This window comes from Castor canadensis, chromosome 15 (assembly GCF_047511655.1).
Source record: "Castor canadensis chromosome 15, mCasCan1.hap1v2, whole genome shotgun sequence".
NCBI classification, from domain to species: domain Eukaryota; kingdom Metazoa; phylum Chordata; class Mammalia; order Rodentia; family Castoridae; genus Castor; species Castor canadensis.
Genome location: NC_133400.1, coordinates 90,559,365 through 90,568,902, shown reverse-complemented (window position 1 = coordinate 90,568,902; position 9,538 = coordinate 90,559,365). Strand labels below are relative to the sequence as shown.

Genomic DNA, 9,538 nt, shown 5'->3' with positions numbered 1-9,538 from the left:
GAATTATAAAAATAAAACAAGAATTTGGTCAGATACAATTGAGGTAAAGTTTTAACCAGTGTTGTAGAAAAATTTACAAGTGAAAATTTTACAAATTTAGACAGATTTCAGCATCCAAAAGTTTAATGCATAACTCAATCCTAATATTTATGGCCCATAGTAATTGACAGAGACAGAGAGAGGAAACATGAGAGAGAGAGAGAGAGAGAGAGAGAGAGAGAAGAAAAATATTTGCTCCTACTGATTATGATAGTAATTCCTTTTTCAGAACATTGGTAATTGAAGGAAAAGGAATTAAGGCTTTCTGATAGTAATAATTGCAGCTTATGAGGCTTTTATAAGCAAAGTTTTTACACAAAAATGTTAGGTGAGACAAGTAAACAGAATATTTAAAAATGGAATTCTTGTTCAGAAAGACCAATGAAATAACTAATGCATGCAAACATCATTAATGGATTGCCAAATATTATGTGAAAACTACTCTTGAACTAGGACATCTTAAATTTAAATTATTATCCAACAGATTGCTAAAAATTACAATGGAGGAATACTTATATTTGCAAAGAAGAGATCTGGCTTTGGAAAATTTTAACCTATTGATGAAGTATAACCTAACTAACAGTGGGACAACCTGCCACTATTCAGGACCTCACATGGTACAGTTTAGGGATACAGCATCCTAAGGACATTTTCTTGACAAAGTGTTTAGCATTGACATAATATAACATTTAGAATTAGCTTCTAATTTATAGAAACTTTTAATAGACAAATAAATACCTTTTTTTAAAAGGCAAAAATGTTTTATATCCAGAGTACTTGACAAATCTTTATTGAATAACATGGGGAATTAAGATTGGTGGCAATTACAGTTTAAAAGAGTTTAAGAAACATCATAAAATGCTGTGTATAAACCAGAATTGTATCCCTGGTTAAAAAGGAGTAACAGCACATTTTGGGGAAACCATGGGAAATTTAAATGTGGACTGGATATTAAATTTTTGAGCAATTGATCAGTTCATTAGATCTAATAAATGCAATGATTTACTGTGGAAAAAATATTTTATATTTTAAGAGATGTTTAGTTAAGTCTATAGTGGTGAATGATCATGCTGGCTACTAAATTTGTACAGGTTCAGCAAAATATACACCTATCCATGTAGATATGCTCACATACATATACCTACATTTGTAACATGGCAAAATGTCAACAAATTGGGCTATCAATGGCAAAATGTAGATTCTGTTAAACTTTCTCAATGTTAAAAATAAATAGTATAAAACATTTTAACACTCATGCTTGAAAATGAAATAATGCCATTATTTTAAGAACGTATATATTGTATAAGCTATAATTTCCATCCAGGACACTTAACTACTTGATCAGAAATGTTAAAAGGTAACTTAGTACAGAACAATGAGAAGAACAGATGTGTGTACACAGTTGATTTGATGACAGAAAATAAGGAAGAAAAATAAACTAATATGTGGTCAGGCAAAGGTTCAGCTGTATGTTTTGATAACAATTTCTGATAGTTGATGTCACCCACCATTGCTATCACAATGAGTAAATCATTTTTTCTTTGATCTTGGATGGCTTTCAAAGTTTCCAGTTTATTTTGTAGATATTCCTCAAGTTCCAGAATTCTGAAACCAGAGGAAAGATGGAGTCCATCATTTGAACGTCACATAAATCCTTAACATTGACCTTTCCTTATTTTCATTATAGCCTTTTAAAAACTATTCACTCTGTGTTTTCATGACCTTATTTTGTGTACACAGTTCCCTCCATAGCAAATTTGCCCAATCCTAACCATCCTTCATAGTTCAAAGATAAGCTCACTGCCTTTGAGATGTGATTAATGACTCATTTCACCTTGATTGCAGAACATTCTTAGACACTCCAGCAAAAGTCTCTCATAATATTTTTTTCATTACCAAGCAAAGACATAATTGTCTTATATGCCCTCTGAGCAAAGGTTCTGTTCTTAGCACCTTATGTTTCATAAAAGTAAAAGGAATAAGTGAGAAGGATATATGAATACCTGTTTGTAGAAAGGAAGAAGGAAAAGAACAAAAGAAGACGAGGCTGAGCTTGCTCACCTGGATGCAAACAGGCTTGTACTTGAGATCTAGCTTATTCAGGATCATCTGAAGCTGCCTGTGGTTAAAGCTTGAGAACAATGGACTTGGCCAGCCCTGAATGCTTATATTCTTTCATTGTCTGAGGAGGACAAAGATGGCAAAGAATAATTGATACAGTTGCTTACAGAGCAATATAAATGCAAGATTGTATTGTTTAAAAAAAACACAGCCAAGAAATGAAAATGAAGCAAATTAGCATCAATTTTTAAGAAAACAATATAAAGAAAATAGCAAAAACAGAATGATATTCATGAAGGAAACACACCAACAAAGGCTTTTCCCACAAACAAACTATTTTTGGGAATGTAAATTAGTCCAGACACCATAGAAATCAGTACAGAATTCCTCAAAAGCTAAAATTATAACTACCATGTTATCCAGCTATACCACTCCTGGGTATATTCCCAAAGGAGTCAAAGTCAGTATGCGTTAGAGATTCCCGACCACCCGTTCTTTATTGGGGCACTATTCACCATAATCAATTATGGCATCAACCATACCAACAAACCATGGTATGCATACACAATGGAGTACTGTTCATCCAAGAAGAAAAATAAAAATTACAACATTTGCAGGAAAATGTATGGAAATAGAGATCATCACATTAAGTGAAATAAACCATACTCAAAAAAGATAAATATAGCATGTTTTCTCTCCTATGCAAAACTTAGATTTAAAAGAAGACATGAAAATAGAAAAGGGACTTTTGGGGGGATGACTAGCAGAAGCGACAGAGGGACAAGAGCAGGAGATAGGAGGTGAATGATCAAAGTACATTGTATAAATGCATGAAAACAACTTAAGGAAACCCCATTATTTGTACAATCAGTGTATGCTTAAAAATGCAAAGTAGGGGAAAAGACAGAGCCAGCAAGATTATAAAGTTCTTGTGCTCTTCAAAGGAAATCAAAAAGATTACTGCAAATGCAGGAAAAAAGATGTCTGTCATTTTCCCCATCACTCTCCTTTGTTCCTCTCTATTTCATTACAGCAGCCTATTTCTCCTCCCCACTTAAGCAAAATAGCCCTTATAAAAATCATAAATATTCTACAACATGGAGTGTACATGTAGCACTGGGATATGACTCTCTTTCTAGACTTCCCCTATGTTCTATGGCAAGTACTCATCTCCTACATGGCACAGAGATCCTCTATATCAAATAATAATTTTCCATTCCTATCTGTTGGAAAATTCTCCTCCCCTGGCTGGAAAACAGCAATCATTAAAGAAATCTAACACAATTTCATTTCTCTACCAATAGCAATGCTCCCAGTAAGTATAGATCTGAGAAATATACTGCCATAGAAGAGATAGAACATTTCCCAGGTTTACATTTGCCAAGTGTTTTGCATTTGGAGTTGTAAGAAGTGATTTTATGATACAGTCTTCTTATGTTTTCTTCAACTATTATTTGTATTAATAAATAATATGTTCCCAGACCATGATGGGAAGTCCTCTTCAAATTATGCTACTTTACCTACCCCCTGTGCTTTGCCCTGGAGAATTGACTTTCACTGGAAAAGTGAGTACTTATTTGGCCTTGATCTTGAGCAATAATTAATTGCAAGTTGAACCCAGGATAAACAATGTTCTAATAAGTGGACCTCATTTCCCTGAGAACATGAATGCTCCAGGTTATAAATGAAGCTTCTTTTCAAGATTAATTTTATGCTGTAAGAAAGAGAGAAGCCATCAAACATTAATAACTTTTAGTTTTGAACTGTCTTCAGACAATATTAGCCATCAATGGAAATGGCTGGGATAAAAAAACAAGCAATAAACATGCTCATACACAGAAGTTAGAGATGGATAAGAACAGGCATTTTCTAAAGACTATCCTAATATGCAAATATAGCCCTGGGTTGGACTGCTCACCTATGTAATGCAAAACAATCTTGAGTAAATTTTATTACATATAAATTCAGTTTACATAAACTTTTACAAGTTTAATTCAACAGCACATAAAAATGATAATCATACTGACAGCTGAGGTTAAATTTCATGATGCAAATTGCCTACCTTCATTGCCACTAGGTGATGAATAAGATAGAGGTTAGCACAGTCCAAATGAAGTTTTTTCAGTGACCTTTCCAAGGGAAGATCTGACCAGCTCTGGATGATGGAAAGTGCACTAAAGCTATGGAGGGTGAAAAAATATTTTATTCTGGATTAACAAATTATTCAGATTTGTGGGTTTTCTTCACAAAATATTGACATTTTTTCAACAGTTTAGAAACTGATGACCACCAGGGAAAAAGACTCCCTTCCATTCTAAGTTTTTTTATCGAGTAATAAAATATCTTATCAGACTTATATTTCACAGAGTTAATAAAGTTGTTTAATCATCTAATTCTCTTATCCATTCAACTAAGGGGAAGAATTAATGTTCTTTTATGTGTATGTTCTCTCTTATTGATAAAGCTGATAATATTTAGATTGGTAAGTTTTAGAAAGTGACTCTGGCTATAAGAAAAGGATGAGTGTCATTATAGTTCTAATTCCACAGCATATGCTAAATAAAATAGCTCTGAACTAAGACTCAGAGGAGCAATGTGACTTTAAAGTTTTACATTTAAGTATAGTAATAGTGAAAAAGCCATGATCTTTTATATTTAATATTGAATGCAATATGTAAATATATGAGAATAAAAATTGACCAGTAGCACAATTTACCAACATCTGCTGAACTGATCATATAAATGTCACTTAGGCACTTGGAATTTCATTAATTTGAACACATGAACATTATATAGACAAACACCCTTGAAGTACAGAATAAGTCTTCTCTTTTCACAGTGCCATCTGTTATCTTTCTTTGAATGGCCAGTCCTACCTCCTCTTCATTTTTATATACCTAAGTAGAACCAAAATGGAAGAACTCAATATCAATAGCTAATTTGATGACAACCAGGCAGTTATTCTTGAGATTCTAGAGTAACAACCCAAAGTAGTATCATGCGATTCATGTTATTGAAGCTTAGTTGAGCATAGACAGTGACTTTTATATGAATTTGCTTTTTTCCTTGTCTTGAGTTAATTCTACATTTGTTTTCATGATTCTGTTTAATTTTGCCTTGGTTTTTCCACCTTAAGAGAAGAGGAGCCCATCCTAGGAATTTCTTCAGTTCCAGGCAATTTTTGATTACCTGGAGGTAATCCAGGTAATTGTTAAGGAGGTAATCCTTAACATCACAGGACCAATGTTTTATTAGAAGGATTCACAGTACATGGTACATAATTGGAGCAATGGTATTATTTATGTGGTGATACTGCAATATATTAACATAAGGAAACATATTAACAAAGGAAAATTGTAAAGTGTGGAAGAATATGGTGCAATCTTCAATGAGTCTTCTCCTACCCAAGTCTCCCAAAACACACAATATACCTCCAGTAATGAATTTAGAGAACACGTGGTAATGTTATTTTCAAAGAAAGCTGGTTAGCGATTCAATTCCTAACATACTCACTGAAGGCTGACTGCATAAACCCTCTCTGCTAATATAACCAACAATGAAAGGAAAGAAGTTTTGGGTACAGCCAACATCCATATCTATTACATAATGGTGAAAAATAAAAGTTGAATATTCAAGCTGGTGTCATTACTCAAACCAAAGAGTTTCTTATTTCAGAGAAGTTAAAATTAGTGTTAAACTTTAACTTACTCTTTCATAATTTGGTTAGAGACTTAAAAGTGCATTTGTTAATGAATAATTAAGTATATCAAACCTAATCTTTTCTGTTTTGAGAATTTCAGAATCTTACTTTTTCAAATGAAATTGCATTGAAGGAGATTCTGGGTCATCTGCCCTCTCCTATATTAGCAGCGACTTTTATTATGTATCAGACCACTACAAGATTTACCAAAAACAAAGCTTCAGGTGTGTCCTTGATGCTTCCATGCCCTCTTGTCCTCTGACCTTAAGCATAACCAAACACTGTATATATTTTAAAGAAAAAAAAGGTGGGAAGTTTAGCCCATTGTCATACAAGTAAGTGGTCCTAGGACAATTTTTGAACACAAATTTCCTTCTAGTTGGTAAACTTTTCTCTTTGCTCACATCAATTCAGACAAACATATATATATATCACTGCTCTTAAAAATCCAAAAAGCATTAATAAGGACTAACAATTTGCATATACTCTTATGTTTCCATTTTATTCTAACACTGTGGTAAATCTCCCTTTCCTTTCCGGTAAATCTCCCAAAGTTGAAAGAAGTACATGTGAAAATCTACATAGTACATCCAATAGATATCAGGAGATGACCAATTCTACTCCACAACTGAACAGCACCACTAATGCTTTATGCATCTCATATCTAGTTACTTTTATCACAAAGGTTTTCCTGTTTATAATATCTTGAAAGAAGGAAAGATTTTTTTAAATCATAGAAATAAACAACTAAACCACTACTAAAGCAGTTAATGTCCAAATAGAGAAGTTTATAGGCAGTTTTTCCTCTTCTCTTTTAGATGTCTTTTATTTTAGAAAAAGATAACAGAGTAATGACAAAGAAAAAAATCTCTAAATGTGATATTTTAAACTTAAGCATGTTTTTATAGTTAGAATCTTTCAAATACCCTCTTAACATATATTGATTTTACTTACCATTGGATTTGAGTGTGGCAATCCAACACCAGGTATACATGTACAGCAATCAAACTAGGATAATTAGCATTTCCTTTGCCTCATCATTTCTTTGTTTTAGAAAACATTGATTCTTTTCTTACAGACATTATGGAAATATAATAGGCTAAAGTAAGCTATATAATCCCACAGTGATGGGGAACACTAGAACTTATTCCTTCTAATGGTGTTTGGAACCTGGACCCAAATTGCCTTTGCCTACTTTTACCTCCTATACTTTCTTGCCTCTGTTCATCTCTATTCTATATTCAGGCTGACTTGTTTTAGTTCTATTCCAGAAAAATGCATGTGCATTTGTCTTTATGTATCTAGAGTATTTCATTTCAGTTCATTCATTTTCTGAAAATGATATATTTTCATTTTCATTTAATGGCTGGAAGCTATTACATAATGTATATATATTACATTTTCTTTGCTAATTTATTGGTTGATTCCATATCTCAGATATCATTTAAAGTGCCCCAAAAATGGAATGCAGCTATCTCTTATCTCTTTGAAATGATGATTTCATTTATTTTGGATATATATACTCAGAGGAAGGATAGCTAGATATTAGGGCAAATAAATTTTTGGTTCTTTATTTTGTTAGTTTGTTTTATTATTGTGCTGGGTGGGGTACACTGTGGCATTTACAAAGGTTTTACAATATGTCATACTTGAATTCATTCCCTCACCATTCTCCTTTATCCTCCTTCCCCCTATTCCTGGAATAGTTTCAACAGGTATCATTTCTCCATGTACATACATGTGTGCACAGTATTTGCATCATATTCACCCTCTTACACCCTTTCATCTCCTCCTCTTCCCCCACTGGTACCACCCCCACACCAAGGCAGGACCTGTTTTGCTTTCTTGAATTCCAGTTTTGTAAAAGGAAAAAATGACACTTTTTTGCTTGTTTAACATAGCTATACTGGGAGTTTCCTTGTGGCACTTCCATGAATATATGTATTATAGCCTGTTTTGGTTAATCTCTTCTATTTTTCTTCTTTCTACCTTAGTCCCTTTCTTATGGTGGTTTCAACTGGTTTAAAAACTCTATACTCAGCCTTCTGGGCTGCTGTCCCAGGATGGCAGCATCTCCAGAGAGAACTTTAACGTTGGAAGCCAGGTATCCTCTGGATATGCCAGGAGCAGCGGCTGCAGAGCGAGGTGGTGGCCTTCAACTACCAGTCCAAAATGCTGGCTTTAAAATGTCCCTCTTCCAGTGGAAAACCCAACCATGCAGACATATTGCTCATAAACTTACAGTATGTTTCAGAAGTGGAAATAATTAATGACCAAACAAGACACTCCTCCCCCAGCTTCACTCAATGTTAGTAAGCTGGCCAGCAAAGCACGGACAGAGGAGGAGGAGAGGCTCAGCCAGGCCTATGCAATCAACGCTGGTGTCTTAGAGGGCCAGCAGCTCTTCCAGAACATTCACAAGACCATTAAAGACTCTAAATGGCAAGAAAAAGACATCGTACTTGTGGAAGAAGTTATTACACCCCCATATCAAGTGGAAAACTATAAAGGCAAAGAAAGGAGTACACTGAGACATGTTACACAAAATAATTGAAAACTATTTTAGAGATGTGGAAAGCCAAAAGATAGTGCAACGTTCACAAGCCCAACAATCACAGGAAGAGGCTGCCTGTCATCCACAGTGCACATACATGGAGGACGCTGAGCATCCAGCCAAGGAGGTAGCGGTGGTGATGGTGGTCTCAGCTATACACAGGCCAGGGGAGAAAAGGGATCCTATGTTTCTTGTTGGCTCTTGTTTACAAAGGGTCAGCATTTCCAAATCTTAGACTTGAACAAACAAAACACCCAACAAAAATGAGCAAGAGAATAATTTAAAATTTGAATCATTAATTGACCAATAGACTTCAGTTCACCATGTCCTTTTCACAGCCCCCTTCTGGAACAGTTACCTTGTTAATTTTATTTTTGCAAATCCTTTCCTTCTCTGCCCTTTCACCCCTGACCTTTCTTTCCCTGTCTGTTCCTACCATTCTGTTTTGATAAGTGACTACAATTGTCTTCTGAATGATTGAAAGAAACTCTTACATCTTTTTTTCCAAAATGAAAGTAACAAGCTGAATGTGATTCTTAAGTTGAGACCAGAACAGCAGTGGTCTCACTTTAAAATAATTTTTTTGTCCTTAACTTTGTTTTTCTTTTTTGCATAAACATGAATTGAATTAGTTTTATTTTTCTTAACATTAAATATATATATACATATATATATGAAAATATATATTAAAATGTTAAAATATTCTCTAAATATTTTCTGCTTCTTGCAGGTCTCCTTTTATGAGATCATGGCCAGTCTTCCCACCTCATCCCTCTAAGAATAAAAATGTGTTTCCCTTTCTACCACCCATAGCCAGACAACTAACTTGACTAAGCCCACACCAGGATCTCCTGCAGCACTTGTAGAGCCAGTGTGTACAAGTAGGATTTGGCTTTGAGCGTCCTGATGGCCTTCTAGTCTTAACTGAATGTATCAGTTTTTAATTTGGCTTCAGGACCCTCCCTTTGTCTCATCCCACAGTACTCGAAGCACTTGTCGCTGCTCTCCATATGGGAGTCAGCCACCCCTCTCCCTGTGCCTCTGCAGGAAGAACTCACTTGCACGGCACATCTCAGCTTGTCCTCCTCCAGGGCTGATTTTCTCTTTCAAGAAACCTGGAGTCCATCTACCCCAACCTCTCTGTTAGTCTATATTCAGCGCCTCTATAGAGCCCAGGAAAAAGC

At 34.7% G+C, this 9,538-nt stretch overlaps 1 pseudogene; it reads left to right on the top strand.

The window, feature by feature from the left end:
• The first annotated feature begins 3,584 nt into the window (after positions 1–3,584).
• LOC109680486 (protein LSM12 pseudogene) lies at positions 3,585–8,589 on the top strand (annotated as a pseudogene).
• Positions 8,590–9,538: the final 949 nt, after the last annotated feature.